Source organism: Phycodurus eques, chromosome 2 (genome assembly GCF_024500275.1).
Source record: "Phycodurus eques isolate BA_2022a chromosome 2, UOR_Pequ_1.1, whole genome shotgun sequence".
Lineage (NCBI taxonomy): Eukaryota > Metazoa > Chordata > Actinopteri > Syngnathiformes > Syngnathidae > Phycodurus > Phycodurus eques.
This window is the reverse complement of record NC_084526.1, coordinates 15,428,413-15,443,196: the sequence shown is the minus strand read 5'-3', so window position 1 is coordinate 15,443,196 and position 14,784 is coordinate 15,428,413.

Here is a 14,784-nt window from a genome sequence, read left to right as displayed (position 1 = left end):
TGAAGCAAAAGAAAAAACAAAGACAACAACTACCCATCACCATGAAGGCAATGTTGATGAATGTTAATTACTGTATAAGGTTTTATAATTAAAGATTTAAGTAAATACGTGTACTGTTGTAATCTTTGTCTCATATATGTAAAGTATAAATACTTTTTACATATTTTAAACATTCTGGTACCCACATACATGAAAATTCCTATGGGGTGGGGCGGGCAAATCCTACTTCATGGTTTTTCACCTTTCGAGGGGGGGGGGGGGGGGGGGTTCTTGTCCCCATTAACCGCGAAAAACGAGGGATCACTGTAAGTGCAGTCCATTTACCATTTACCATTGAAGTCCAATAATATGCATTTCCTATTCTGACCGTCATGTGGCACTGCATCTTGAATGGGACATATGACCCACTAAAACCATGGAAGGACCAAAAAAATAAAATAAAATAATAATAATAATTGGCACAGTGGAAGACTGTTTATCACATCTGCCTCACAGTTCTGGGGACCGGGGTTCAATTCCCAGCCCCGCCTGTGTGGAGTTTGCATGTTCTCCCCGTGCCTGGGTGGGTTTTCTCCGGACACTTCGGTACCTCCCACATCCCAAAAAACATGAGTGGTAGGTTGATTGAAGACTCTAAATTGCCCGTAGGTGTGAATGTGAGTGCGAATGGTTGTTTGTTTCTATGTGCCCTGCGATTGGCTGGCGACTGGCTCAGGGTGTACCCCGCCTCCTGCCCGAAGATAGCTGGGATAGGCTCCAGCAGCCCGCGACCCTAGTGAGGATAAGCAGTAAAGAAAATGGATGGGTGGATGGATAATAATAATAATAATGAATTTTCTTGGTGACTCTAAATTGTAAATTTTTTATGTGTTTTAATGTGCCCTGTAAATGGTGGGAAACCAGTTTCCTCCCACATCCCAAAAACATGCACGGTAGGTTCATTGAAGACTCTAAATTACCTGTAAGTGTGAATGTGAGTGCGAATGGTTGTTTGTTTATATGTGCCCTGCGATTGGCTGGCGACCAGTTGAGGGTGTACCATATGGGCTGAAATATGTGCCACCAGGAATTGAATTTGAATTTAGGAACTGGAAATGAAAAACATAATTTGAATTTGTATTAAGTCCAATAAACTTGAAAGTGAATGTAATTTTTTTTTATCCGCAATGCAAATTCAAATTATATATTTTCACATTCAGTTTGATCATTTCAGATTCAGTTCGACAAATTCAGTTTCAAATTACCTGTGACAGACATCCGGGAACTGTAAGGAATAGCAATCGATCGGCGATACACAGATCTCGTCTTGGGCCATTAATGACAACACAAAGAACAAAGCAACCTGTTTCGATTCAAGATTTGTGCTACTTTTCCTTAAATGCTGCTTTGTCGACATGTTCAGTGGCGACATCTCTTGCAATAGTAACGTGATACTGTATATAATGTGAGCATACGTGCGCCATATTGACGTTTTTATTTGCATTGTTGGGCAAAGGGTTCCATAATTGCAAGCTGACGGCAAACAAGAGAAACCGTGTTTTTTGTTCCCAGCTGAAGAAATCGAGTGGGATGGTTGTGTTTAAAATGGATTTTGTCACTTTAAGGCTTTAAGTTGTGTTGTCTTTGTTGCGACTTCATCCAAGTTCGACATACCAGTTTGTTGGCGTTAGGGGATGGCCACGTTCATCCGGATTGAATCCAAAATGTTTCCACGTCGTCGTGGCGTTAGGCTTTGGAACTAATTCCATTTATAGCGCTCTATTTTCTGTAACTGCAGCTACAACCTCACAGTCACAAAACTTCGCTTCCTGTACGCGAGCATTGTCAGATGTATATGCGCGTGCACGCAAACACACATACACACACACGCGTAAACAGACACACACACAGCCAATCAGATAGAGGGTCCCCGCTGTTCACTATCTCTGACTGGTTTAGAGACCACGATGATGAAACCCATCATGTGTCTGCTTTCAAGTCGCGGGAATGTTTTTTTCTTCCTCAAATGACTGAGCACCCTTTACGCACCCACCCTCTGTTTTTTTCTGGGTTTTTTTGGGGGGGGCGTTTGCCACATCATTCAGAAATTAGGGCGCATATGTGACCAAATTAGTCGCACTTTAGAGTACTTTTTTTTAAAAATAATAATATTTAAAATGATTCCATTTAAAAAAAAATCTTTGATAATCTTTGTCTCAGTGGAGAGAGACTTGCTGAGTGCTACACTGTGTTTTTACTGTGCATATGACAATAAACATCTTGACTCTACATAAGGTGGTTCCTGTAAAACATTTACATCCAATAATAACATCAGATGCTTTGTAAAACTAACCTTACCATGCCAATAATCTCCAGGCCATTGTGTTACAGTTGTTGTAGTTTGAGACATTTTTTTGTCATGATGCGCTAAAATTGTAGAAAGACAATTAAAAAAAGAAAGTTTCTTGGTGACGCTAAATCAGTCGGGACCCAAAAGTGGGTCCCAGACTAATTTTGGGTGGGTCACTGTCACTCTATTTTAATAGCATGTTTTTTGGGATGTGGGAGGAAACCGGAGAACCTGGAGAAAACCCATGCAGGCACAGGGAGAATATGCAAAGTCCAAACAGGTGAGGCCGGATTTGAACCCGGGTCCTCAGAACTGTGAGGCAGATGTGCTAACCAGTTTAACCACCGTGTCACCTATTTACATGTTATTAATAAAAATATGAAACCATATAATTGTGGTGATTCGATGAAGCTCAGATTACATTTGATGACCAATTTACCCAGAAATGTAAGAAATTCCAAAGGGTTCACATATTTCTTCCTCTCACTATACTGTAGACAAACAACCATTCACACACTGTATGTGCTGAGCTGGGATAGGCCCCAGCTCACCTGCGACCCTAGTGAGGACAGGGGCTATAGAAAATGGATAAAAAGATGTTCCTTAGAATTCAGGCAGAGTTCAGAAATGTTTATTGTGACAAGCTTACTGTTTGAAGAACCCCCAAGATAACATGATAAATGATGAAAGAAGGATTCATTTCCATTTTGATTGCATATGCAGTTTGTGACTAAATGTGTCTAATTTCCACTGAGAGTACGCTCACATTGACAGTTTTATTCTCATTGTCACAGCAATGCATTGCTTTATGAATTTTGGCTTGCAGAGAGTAATGATTTACGAGGCTGAAGCCCACCTGGCATCTCCATGACACAGCCGGCATTGTCTTACGCGGACAAACAGAAAAGGACAGGCAAATCATTAATGAGTCAACGACACCTCTTGCCTCTCCGCTGACTTTTTAATATTCCAACTCGGAATCCCGCATGTGTGCGTTTTTTTGGGCGGTGCTCGAGCCGCGGGCTGCTTGGATCCGCTCTCTTACACAATGACATGAGACTTAAGTCGTTGATTGATTTCTCATTTACTTTTCCTCCCCAACGGTGGGGAATGATGGTCCCAGCGGCTGCACGTGTTCATGGCCTGGGAGGGTCAAAGGCCTCATCATGAAGAGTCGGAGCGCTTGTGTCATATTTTCCCAGCTGAAATTACGCGACGGTCTACTTATCTGATTTTGTATCAATGTTGGCCTCTTTCATTTATTGCAACATTCCAAGAGCAAGGCGAATGTTTGTAAAGCTTCAATAATAGTGATTTGTCGAATGCAGATTCCACACTTACTGATTTTCAACATCTTAACTGAATTGAAGATAAAAACAGATCCCACACATGATGAAAAGTCCCTGATCTTATCGTTTGTGGTGTACTTGGGAAGCGTTCACATCGGACGTGAAACGAACTAACTTTACTCGCGCGAGTTTGATCACACCGAATGTGAATTTACTGCATTTGCGCCACACCTAACCGGTTCACAGTTAAGTACAACCGACAGCTGTAAACAAGTAACATAAATATACTTAACAGATATGCTAACTTTATCGCTCACCATTCTCCTGGCCTGCTCTTTGTTCGTCCGGTACCAGAGTCGGCAGCAGAGTTATCAGAAAATTCCGGGAGCCCACTAACAGTGACGATAATTTTATCTTCCAATGTTCTTCTTGACAACTCCAGGATGCTGTGTGTGACGCAGTATATTCTTGACGCCAATACCTAACCAGCCATGTTCTACGTCACTCATGCCCCTTCAAGGCACACATCCAACACTTCAGGTGTGACTCAACTATTCACAACGTACGCAATTATATTTTATAAAACCATTTTATTTCTCTTTTCTTCTTTTAAAGCATGTTTCTACACCAATACAGCGCTATTTTTTTTTTGTTAGAAATGTAACAAAAAATGGTTATGTTTTGGGGGCTGGAACGGATTAATTTTCATCACTGGGGAATATTAATTTTAATAAAAGAGTAAATTGAGTTACGCGCTTGGTTATGTTCACAAATTAAACTCTTTAGTCTTGATACCACTGCACAATAATGACGTGAACCTTCGACCATTTCATGTTTCATCGCCTGTTTTCTGAGCTATGGACCGTATTCAAGCCATTGGATGGTCTCCGGTTTCTCAGGCCTTTTAAAGATTTCAAAGAGTTGTACTAAACTTATTACTGAAGGAAAGGTCAACAGGTTGAGGGTCCTCCAAAAGTGCCTGACAAATCACACTGTCTCCGCTGGGAGAATGTCACAGAGTATAACGAAAGGGCACTAATGGGGGCTCTTCCCGAATTCTAATTACAGCGAGAGGTCATTGAGAGTCTTCTTGAGGCCATTTTCGTATTGACCCGTCAGAGATAACTTGGAAGCATGTACAACACAATGTATTTTTGATGAGGTGAGCGCAAACTGGCCATTAGGCAAACCAATCGCTCATTGGCAGTGATGAAAAAAAGCAATGACAGTTCTGACATAGAACCCCAGCTCCTTCAAGCACCTTGGGTCTGATCGCCTTTACTATGATCTATCTTGGATGAAGAACAACCCCAAAAGGTCTGAAGAAGACTGGGTGATAATCGTAACAAGAAAAACATGTTACTTTGGCCACCTTGTGTTGGCAAGAAGTGTTGGGATTTATTTATTCAAAATATGGTTTTTGGTTTAACAAAGTATGTTGCTGAATAGAATATGATTTAAATGTACTTTAGTGTAGTGTAAACGGCCATTTTTCTTTCAAATAAAGCAGTATGAAGAACAGCAATTCATGACTCATACCCATTTAAAATCTGATGATGATTGCATATTAGTAATTCCCGAAGAGAAATGGCTGGAATCCTCCTATAAAAAATTATTCTTGAGGGTTTTTCTTTTCTCCTGTCATTCTAAACGTGTCTATCAAATTTCGTCTTGATTGGTGAACCTCAATTTGGGGTGAAATTGTCTTAAAGTGACTTAATTCTGGGGATTGGACCTTTAAAATATGTGAATTTTTGTCAGGATACACTTTTCAGATATATAAAATGAAGAGATTTCTTGCTTCCTGCGATTGGCTGGCGACCAGTTCAGGGTGTACCCCGCCTCTTGCCCAAAGTGTAGTGTAGTAGTGAGGATAAGTGGTATGGAAAATGGATGGATGGAGAGTTTCTGCTTTTACAGTGGTAAACAATGAATATTTTTTGTATTATTATAGAATTATGTCAATTGTGTCACACTGAGTTTCATTTCTGATTCTATGGTTGTCATCACGTTTCCTCCTTTCCTCCTTATATACTGGTACTTTTTGTGATGGACAAAAGAAAAATATGACATACGAAAAAAAGTATTGAACACGTCAACTGGTATTTAATACTTTGTACAAAAGCATTTGTTTGCAATGACAGGTTCAAAACGCCTCTTGTATGGAGAAACTAATCACATGTACTGCTCTGATGTGAATTTGGCCCATTCCTCCACACAAGCAGTCTTCAAATCTTGAAGCTTCCGTGGGCTTCTTTTATGGACCTTGAGTTTCAGTTCTTTCCATAGATTTTCGATTGGATTCAAGTCAGGTGATTGGCTGGGGCATTGCAGCAGCTTTATTTTTTTTCTTTGAAACTAATTGAGTTTCCTTGGCAGTATGTTTTGGATCATTATCCTGCTGAAATGTCCACCCGTGTTTCATTTTCATCATCCTCGTAGATGGAAGCAAATCTTTGTCAAGAATGTCTCGGTACATTTGCCCATTCATCCTTCCTTCTATAGTGGGAAGTTTACAAGTACCATTTGGTGAAAAACAACCCCACACCATCATGTTCCCACCTCCTAACTTCACTGTTGGTATGGTGTTTTTAGGGTGATGTGCAGTGCCTTTTCTCCTCCAAACGTGGTGTGCATTATAGCATCCAGAGAGTTCAATTTTGCTCACATCAGACCAGACTATATTCTCCCAGTATTTAACTGGTTTGTCCAAATCTTGGTCAGCAAAGTTTAAACAAGCTTTGACATGCTTTTTTTTTTCTGCAATGGGGTCTTGCGTTACGAGCGTGCATACAGGCCATGGCGGCGGAGTACATTACTTACTGTTTTCCTTGTGACAACAGTATCTGCTAATTCCAGTCTTTTTGAAGCCCTCCACAGGTGGTCCTTGGCTTCTGGACAACTCTTCTGATTATTCTTTGCGAGGAGCACCTGGTCGAGGTAAATTTTAGGTGGTATGACTGGCTTTCCACTTACCTATTATGGTTCACACCTTGGCAATGAGACCACCTTGTAGGCCATCAATTAGGACTAAACCAACTGATATTCATTTGCACTGACAAGGGGCTGAATTGCTGTTTCATTATTGATAGATTTTAGGTGTTGTCTTGGCGTTCCATGCCTTTTGCACCTCCCTTTCTTCATGTGTTCAATACTTTTTCCCTGTGTCGTTTCACATTATTACACACAATTTAATTTCTGATCTTATTTGTTCTACTTTCTTTGTGTATATGGATTACTTGGGTTGTTCCCAACATCACATCTGGTGAAAATGTATTGTCAATGGCACCTTTGGAAATATATTTAGTGAGAAAAATGGTGACGTTAAATACTTCTTTCAGCTGCTGTATTTTCTAGTTTGACTATAGAAAAAATTTAATATTTTTGTTTTCATATTGTGTTTTAGTGGGACACATCCACTTCATAGTTCAGGACTCCGGCCTTCCTGTGTGGAATAGTGATGTACTCTTATTCCGTTTTCCTCCCACATTCCAAAGAAAGGCATGGTAGGTTCATTGAAGATTCCAAATTTTAAATCTGTGTGAATGTAAATTGTTTTAATGTGCCCTGCGATTGATTGGCTGGCAACCAGTCCAGGGTGTGCCCCACCGCTCACCTGAAGTCGTCAACTGGGATTGGCTCCAGATGACCTGTTACCCGAATGGGGATAGGCGATACCAAAGATGGATGGATGTTTTAGTGGGACAGGAGAATCTATGTAATGTTCTAAATTAGTATTTTTATTTTTGCCTTAAGGAGTTGTAGAAGCCAAAAAAATGCACTCCTTTTTGCCTCAATTTAGTGATCAACAGTTCCAGGTGATTGAGAGAATTCCTATTGATTAATTCATGGATTGTTATGCCCATACCTGCGCCGTTCTCGAGTGATGTCAAACAAAATCGCAGTTTGCCGTCAGAATTTTAATGCTGCATATATATATTTTTAAATATATGTAATTCTGCAATAATTGCGACTGAAAGAGTGCTGTCTAGAAAGAGCAGATGGGAAATCAGGGTTTCCAACTAAATCACTACATTGTACCACTTGCCTTAATTACTTCAAAACGTGATTAATCAACAATTCCAAATGATTACAATAATTCTTAATGGTTAGTTAATCAGTTATGCTAATCCCTTAAGTGAAGGTCTCGTTTGATGTGAAGCATTACAGTCATTCAAAGTCTGAATTTTTATGCAACTTTGGAGAAATATTGGTTGAGTTTCACTTTTCTGATTCAGCTGTAATTGTGTCTAGTAGGGTGCTGTCTAGAAATGATAGATAGGAAATAGGGTGTCCAAATACATGACTACATACTGCAGATATACCACTTATCCATTGTACACAAGCGTCACTGAGCATTTGTACTACCGTATTTTCACGACCATAGGGCGCATCATATTAAAAGGCGCAGTCTCAGTTACGGGATCTATTTCTGTATTTAACACATACATAAGGCGCACCGTATTATTGGGCGCAGGCATGGTAAAACATACGGTAGCATGCATGCACGCTAAAACATACACTAGCATTCATGCTAGCGTATGTTTTTAAAAAGGCAGCGGGAGCAAAAGTGAGTTCGGTTGTACTTTATTGAAGTATTTAACAATGTACTCACATTATTTTTGATCCTCATCCAAAAATCCATCACAGTCCTCAACTTCTGTATCCAAAATGAACAGCTGGGCAAGTTTTCCAACAAACACGCCAGGTTCGAGTCAATCTCGTTGCCGTGCGAAAGCTCGAACAAGCATCCACAATCCATTCACAAATTGTGGCGTAACTCGCCCGGCGCTGCCTCTTAGTCTGCGTAAAGCTGTGTTCGCCATCTGTCATCCATGGCTCCCACACCACTCACTTCACTTTGAACGCCCTGTTTACGCGGATGTCCTTCGGTTTGTCGAGCCTCCCGGAACAATGGCAAGGCCCGAGTTATTGCACTCAGTCGAATGGTGACTGTAGAGACTCTTCTCCCGGCTGTTCGTTGCTCATTAATCCATTGCTCGAGTTAGAGTTGGTCTTCCAACTCGGACCACCTCGCCTTGTTTTCACTCAGCTTCAAGTTCTTGACTTGGCGAAGCTCGTTTTCCTGTTTTCTCCACTTGCGAACCATGGATTCATTGATCTTGAATTCTCTCGCGGCTGCTCGATTCCCATGTTCCTCTCCGTAACTGACAGCTTGCAGTTTAAATTGTGCTTCGTAAGAGTGTCTCTTTGTAGGTGCCATTTTTCGGGGGCCCTTAGCCAAACCGATGTTGCTTTGCACAATGCAGACCCCGGCGACCTATTTGGGGCGTGGCTTCAGCGTCCTCCTTCACGCACCCTCCCCTGTCCTCAGCCACGTCCGCTTTTCCTCTGTGTAAGCAAAGTGCCGGCAGTAAACGCTCTTAAAATCTTAACATTTATAGATGTTGGAACTCGGTGCACACATAAGGCACGCTGCATTATAAGGCACCCCGTCCATTTTGGAGAAAATTTAAGACTTTTAAGTGCGCCTTATGGTCGTGAAAATACGATACTTTTCCCATTTGTATGACCACATAGTGCAGTGGTTGGTAGCCCATGGTTTTAAAGTGTATTCTGGAATACATATCCAGCTACTATATCATTTCACATTAAAACAGGTCGAAAATGTAGGGTAATGAAATGGCCGCAGGCCTCAATGACTAACATCCTGTTCAACACTAAATGCTGTAGGCACCCTATCGCATACGCTTGTGTGATGTATCACTCGAACCAATCCCCCACTGAATTGCTCCATCTATACTTTTTCATATGGAAGTCATGGTGGTGCCCATTAAAACTGTGTCATTTCAATTGTGGAAAACACTCACGGCACACTTTGGTACACTAAAAGGGAGTCACTAAGATGCTCCTGCAACCGTTGCGGCGGGTAAGCGTCACGTTGTGTGATGTGGGCTACTTTACTGTGATGTCAAAACAGCGCATGTGAAATTTTGGAGGGTCATACTGTGTATTGGTCAGCAGATTAAAAACAATGTTCATCTTTGAAGTCAAACACCTTAAATCCCAAATGTGCGAGCTCTCAGAAAAAAAAACGCCTTAATTGTCATATATCGAACTGTTATAGTCTGTGGCATGCCTCACAATTCCTCATTTCAGTCGGCATCAAAAGATTAATGCAGTATTTTGATTTTTACGATGAACAATGAAGTAGCCGAAAATACACGATTATCAAAAGACAATTATTTACAGAATATACAACTGTTCACATTTGAGAAAAAGACCATATGATCATATGGTATTTGATTATTGCACAGATTATGATCAGACAATACTGCACAGTCTCATTAGATTGCACTTAATACATGTGAAGTGGGTGCTGTGTGGGTGTGGGTGGTGGGGTAGCAATTAGTTTTTATTGTGGGGGTGTTGGGGCAGATGCATTTCACAGTTTGGTAGTAGAAGCTGTTTTTAAAGCCCTGTGGTTTGAGACGTTGTCCTGTGGCGTTATTCAGAGGGAAGGGAGGAGAAAAGAGAGTATCCTTCCTGTCCTTCGCAGTACAGCTGCTGAACCAAGTTGTGCAGCAGTAGGTCAGGAGGTTGGATCCGTAAAGGTTTATCAGCAGGTGTTGGGGGAGCTCGACTTGACGTTGTTTCCTGAGGAAGATGTTGGTTGACCAGGTGAGGTCTGCTGAGATGTAGACTCCGAGGAACTTCATTCGGGAGTATGGGGATACCGAACCCCCTGATACGGGCTGTACGACTGGTGTCATTGCCGGCAGTAAGTCGGACTCATTTCCGGTGAGGGCTGGACGCCGCCAAGGCTGCCCTTTGTCACCGATTCTGTTCAGAACTTTTATGGACAGAATTTCTAGGCGCAGCCAAGGCGCTGAGGGGGTCCAGTTTGGTGGCCTCAGTATTGCATCTTTGCTTTTTGCAGATTATGCGATTCTGTTGGCTTCATTAGGCCGTGATCTCCAACTCACACTGGAGCGCTTCGCAGCCGAGTGTGAAGCAGCTGGAATGAGAATCTGCACCTCCAAATATGAGACCACGGTCCTCAGTCGGAAAAAGGTGGAGTGCCCTCTCTAGGAGCAGTTCAAATATCTTGGGGTCTTGTTCACGAGTGAGGGAAGAATGGAACGAGAGATTGACAGGCGGATCGGTGCAGCGTCTGCAGTGATTTAGAGACTTTGTATCGGTCCCTTGTGGTGAAGAAGGAGCTTAGCCAAAAGGCGAACCTCTCTATTTACTGGTCGATCTACGTTCCTACCCTCACCTATGGTCACGAGCTGTGGGTCGTGATCGAAAGAACAAGATCCCGGATACAAGCGGCCGAAATGAGTTTCCTCCGCAGGGTGTCCGGGCTCTCCCTTAGAGATAGGGTGAGAAGCTCGGTCATCCGGGAGGGGATCAGAGTAGAGGCGCTGCTTCTCCGCATAGGGAGGAGCCAGATGAGGTGGCTTGGGCATCTGTTTCGGATGCCCAAGCCTACTACGAGACTACGCATTCCCTCGCAAGAGCTGGAGGAAGTGGCTGTGGAGAGGGAAGTATGGGCTTCCCTGCTAAAAGCTACTGCCCCGCGACGGATAAGCGGAAGATGATGGATGGATGGATGGATGGATGGATGGATAATGCTGGCAGCATGGTGTCCTAGGAGATTGCAAGCCTGCCTTACATCTCAGAGAGGTTACAAGTTCAAATACTGGCTTCGGCCTTCCTGTGATGAGTTTGTGTACTCCCACATTACAAAAACATGCATGATAAGTTAATTGAAGACTTTGTCTATACTGCAGGGGTAAATATTTGTGTATGTGTGTGTTCTGCAATTGACTGGTGACCCAGTCTAGGTTGCATCTTTTGCCTCATCCCCGAAGTTCGCTGGGATAGACTCCAGCTCACACGCAACCTTAATGAGGCTTAACACTATAGAACATTAATGGTTAACAAATCCCAATATAATGAATCCCAATGGGAAACTTATTTAATTCTTATGGTTTGTAACAAATTGGACCTAGAAGCATTAGGAGAGGGTTTGTTATTCAACAGTCTTGATTGAAATAATAATAGTAAAAAACTATAGCCACAGATATAACTGTTAATTGCAAAAAGAGCAAAAAGTGGGGAACAAAAGCACTACTATACGGGTAGGAAAATATTAACAGAAAACTACGGTGCCAGGCAAAAGCAAACAGAACCACCACAACAAGCGAAGACTAGATATGAGGCTTATGGTGATGTTAAGAGGCAGCAAGGATACTCATCATGAAGATACCAAAACTCACAGGAACCTGGAAAAATAAAGTACAGTGGAACCTTTAACGGACCCAGATTTATAGGGATATTAGAAGTAACGGAGCGTATGGACAGTACAGTTCTCGCTTAAACCGGCACAAAGTCTGTCAAATACAGAATTGGCCACTGTAGTTTACTGGCGCTATGGTGCAATATAGGCAGAGACTGGAACGCACGTATTTCCGCGTCACAGATATACATTATGACTAGATCCAATCAACAGATGTGCTTCCCTATCTACATGGCAGCCATGTTGAATGTGGCAACATTCGATCAAAGGTAATGCCTTGACATTTGGCGGCCATGTTGAATGTGGCAACATTGCCAGGACATGTATTGATGACAGCCATGGTGGCAAGAATGTAATGTATTGTTGCACAGTGCTCATGGCTGCGGTGTTAATGTATTCCGGTGTTAACTTAAAAAGGAATTCGACACACACGTCTCTGGAGTCTGGAACATGCTATTTTTGGTAAAGTAAAAATGTTTCTTGTCAAGCCGTTCGTCTATGGCAACAGATTTGGAAATAGGAAGCATACTTAAGTTTCACAATAACTTTGTACTGCAATGGGCGTTTTAGGTCACGAAAAAAAGGATACAATTTTGTAAGTTACAGTAAAATTAAATATCAACAACAACAAAAAAAGTGCTTCAATATAATGGACAATCAGCTGTAACGGATGACCCTCCAGCCCTATTAGTCAGTTTAAATCTAAGTTCCACTGTAACTCCTACAGGGAGAAGTTCAAAGTAAAACTGGAGCAAGATACGATACAAACTGCTACAAACAAAGGAACTATGAATTAGCAACTACGATCTGGAGTCTTACAGGTGTGCACGAAGCAACTGGGAGCTGATTGCCAATAGCTCCCAGGTAAGCTCCTCCTTGCTTTCTCCACCCAGGTCACTGAGCCCCCTAAGGGAAACAATAAGAACCACATGTAAGAGCCATCTGACAGCAAGAAACAAAACACAAATAAAACAAAATATAAATGTAAGTGAACGTCATCACGTAATGAATTGTGTTCTATTTTGGAGGATGCACTGTAATAACAGAGTGAATGGGAAGTGTGGAGGCATCAACAGTACTTCCATGAATCCTCTGGCTGGTGCTGTTAATGTTTTATTTTTTTCAAAGGACTGAAAATCCATGTTTGTGTTTTGTGTAATTCAAACTCTTCCTGGCAGATTTTTTTTTTCAAATTTATTGAGTCATTAGCCCTGATTATGCTTCTGCAATGAGCCGCAGAGAAATGCGGAAAGCAGACGATGGCGTCATGTTGAAATATAGGCCGTGATAATGTACAGTACGTGATGTCAAAGCTTTTGATCTGAAACATAAAGAAAGAAAGGAATTGCAGAGAAACTCAAAGATCAAAGAGATAGGAAATATATTCAATAGAAGGTCATTCATGTGTATAAATTATTCAGCAGTTGGCTATAAAATCCAAATTCGGCTAGCTTTGTTGTTGTCCTGCAGTAAAAACATTTTTTTCCCCTCTGTGATAAAGTGATTGGTCACTTCAATATTCAGTTTTTACAGGTCACAAAATCGGCGATAAACACCCGTCTTTACAGCAAACCACTTGACATCTTTGGTGTATGGAAAGGATACAGTAATCTGAAAACATCCATAGCAATTACATTTGAACGGAACACCCACACACACTTTAATCTACAGGTGCATTCATCATCTCCACTCTGCTGAACAAAATGCATCGCAACTAGAAACCAGCTTGGAATTTACATTTGCTGTTACATGTTGCATACCTCTTAAAGTAGAAGCACTTCTGAAGCCTCTTTTACGCCGCAAAATGGCTGCATCACAATTGTAAGTAAGTACAGTACGTACAGTATTTTCTACCAAACGGGCAGGCAGACCTTTATTTTAGGAATAATGTGAAACCAGTGTATTACAATTCATGTCAAGTGAAAGTGGGGTTGGACAAAATAATAACTATAATTGATCAGTTCAGCCAAAACAGAAAGAATTTAGGCATACCTAATAGGTCTTGTACCTCCCCGAACAAAACGGATACACATTATTCTAGGGAAGTCACTGATGGTGTAGTGGTACACTCGCCTGACTGGTGCAGGCAGCGTGGGTTCAGTTCCCACTCAGTGACGTTGTGAATGTGAGTGCGAATGGTTGTCTGTGTCTATATGTGCCCTGCGACTGACTGGCGACCAGTTCAGGGTGTAGTCCGCCTTTTGCCCGAAGTCAGCTGGGATAGGCTCCAGCGTCCTGTGACCCTAACCAGGATAAGCAGTGTTGAAAATGGATGGATGGATTATTCTCGGGATCCCCAAAAAACAGGTCCATGTAAGGGAATCACAACAGCCAAGGTAACAAAGATTTATCTAAGGGACAACTACGATTTGAGAAAATAATTGCCTTGGTCACTGATAGTGTAGTGCAAGTGCAGGCAGCGTGATTGTAATGGTCTGTCTGTATGTGATCTGTGATCGATTGGTGACCAGGAATATTGCAGCAACTATCTGTGCTTCCACACAGCAACACGGCATCCCACAATCTGATCATTAGATGCATGTCTGATACCATTAATTATCATTTACAGTACCACAACAGGGCGGGAATTGCCTTACAAACAGGCATCAGCACCGATACTGCCTCTGAAAGCAAAACATTTCCAGGTCTATTCCCACAAGTTAATGTCTGGTGTTAAACTTTATACTCTGGTCTCACCATTAGGAATGGACTCTATGCATGCACCATTTCCATGTTTGGGGGAAGGTGGCGTTAGGGCTGCACAATTAATAACATTTTAATCATGATCGCAATTTTGACTGCCACGATTAAATGAGCCCGATCGTCTGCATTTTTTTACAATAAAAATGCAGGCACATATGAAAAGTGGTTCATTTTTGTCAGTTAGCCTTAGCTAAAGT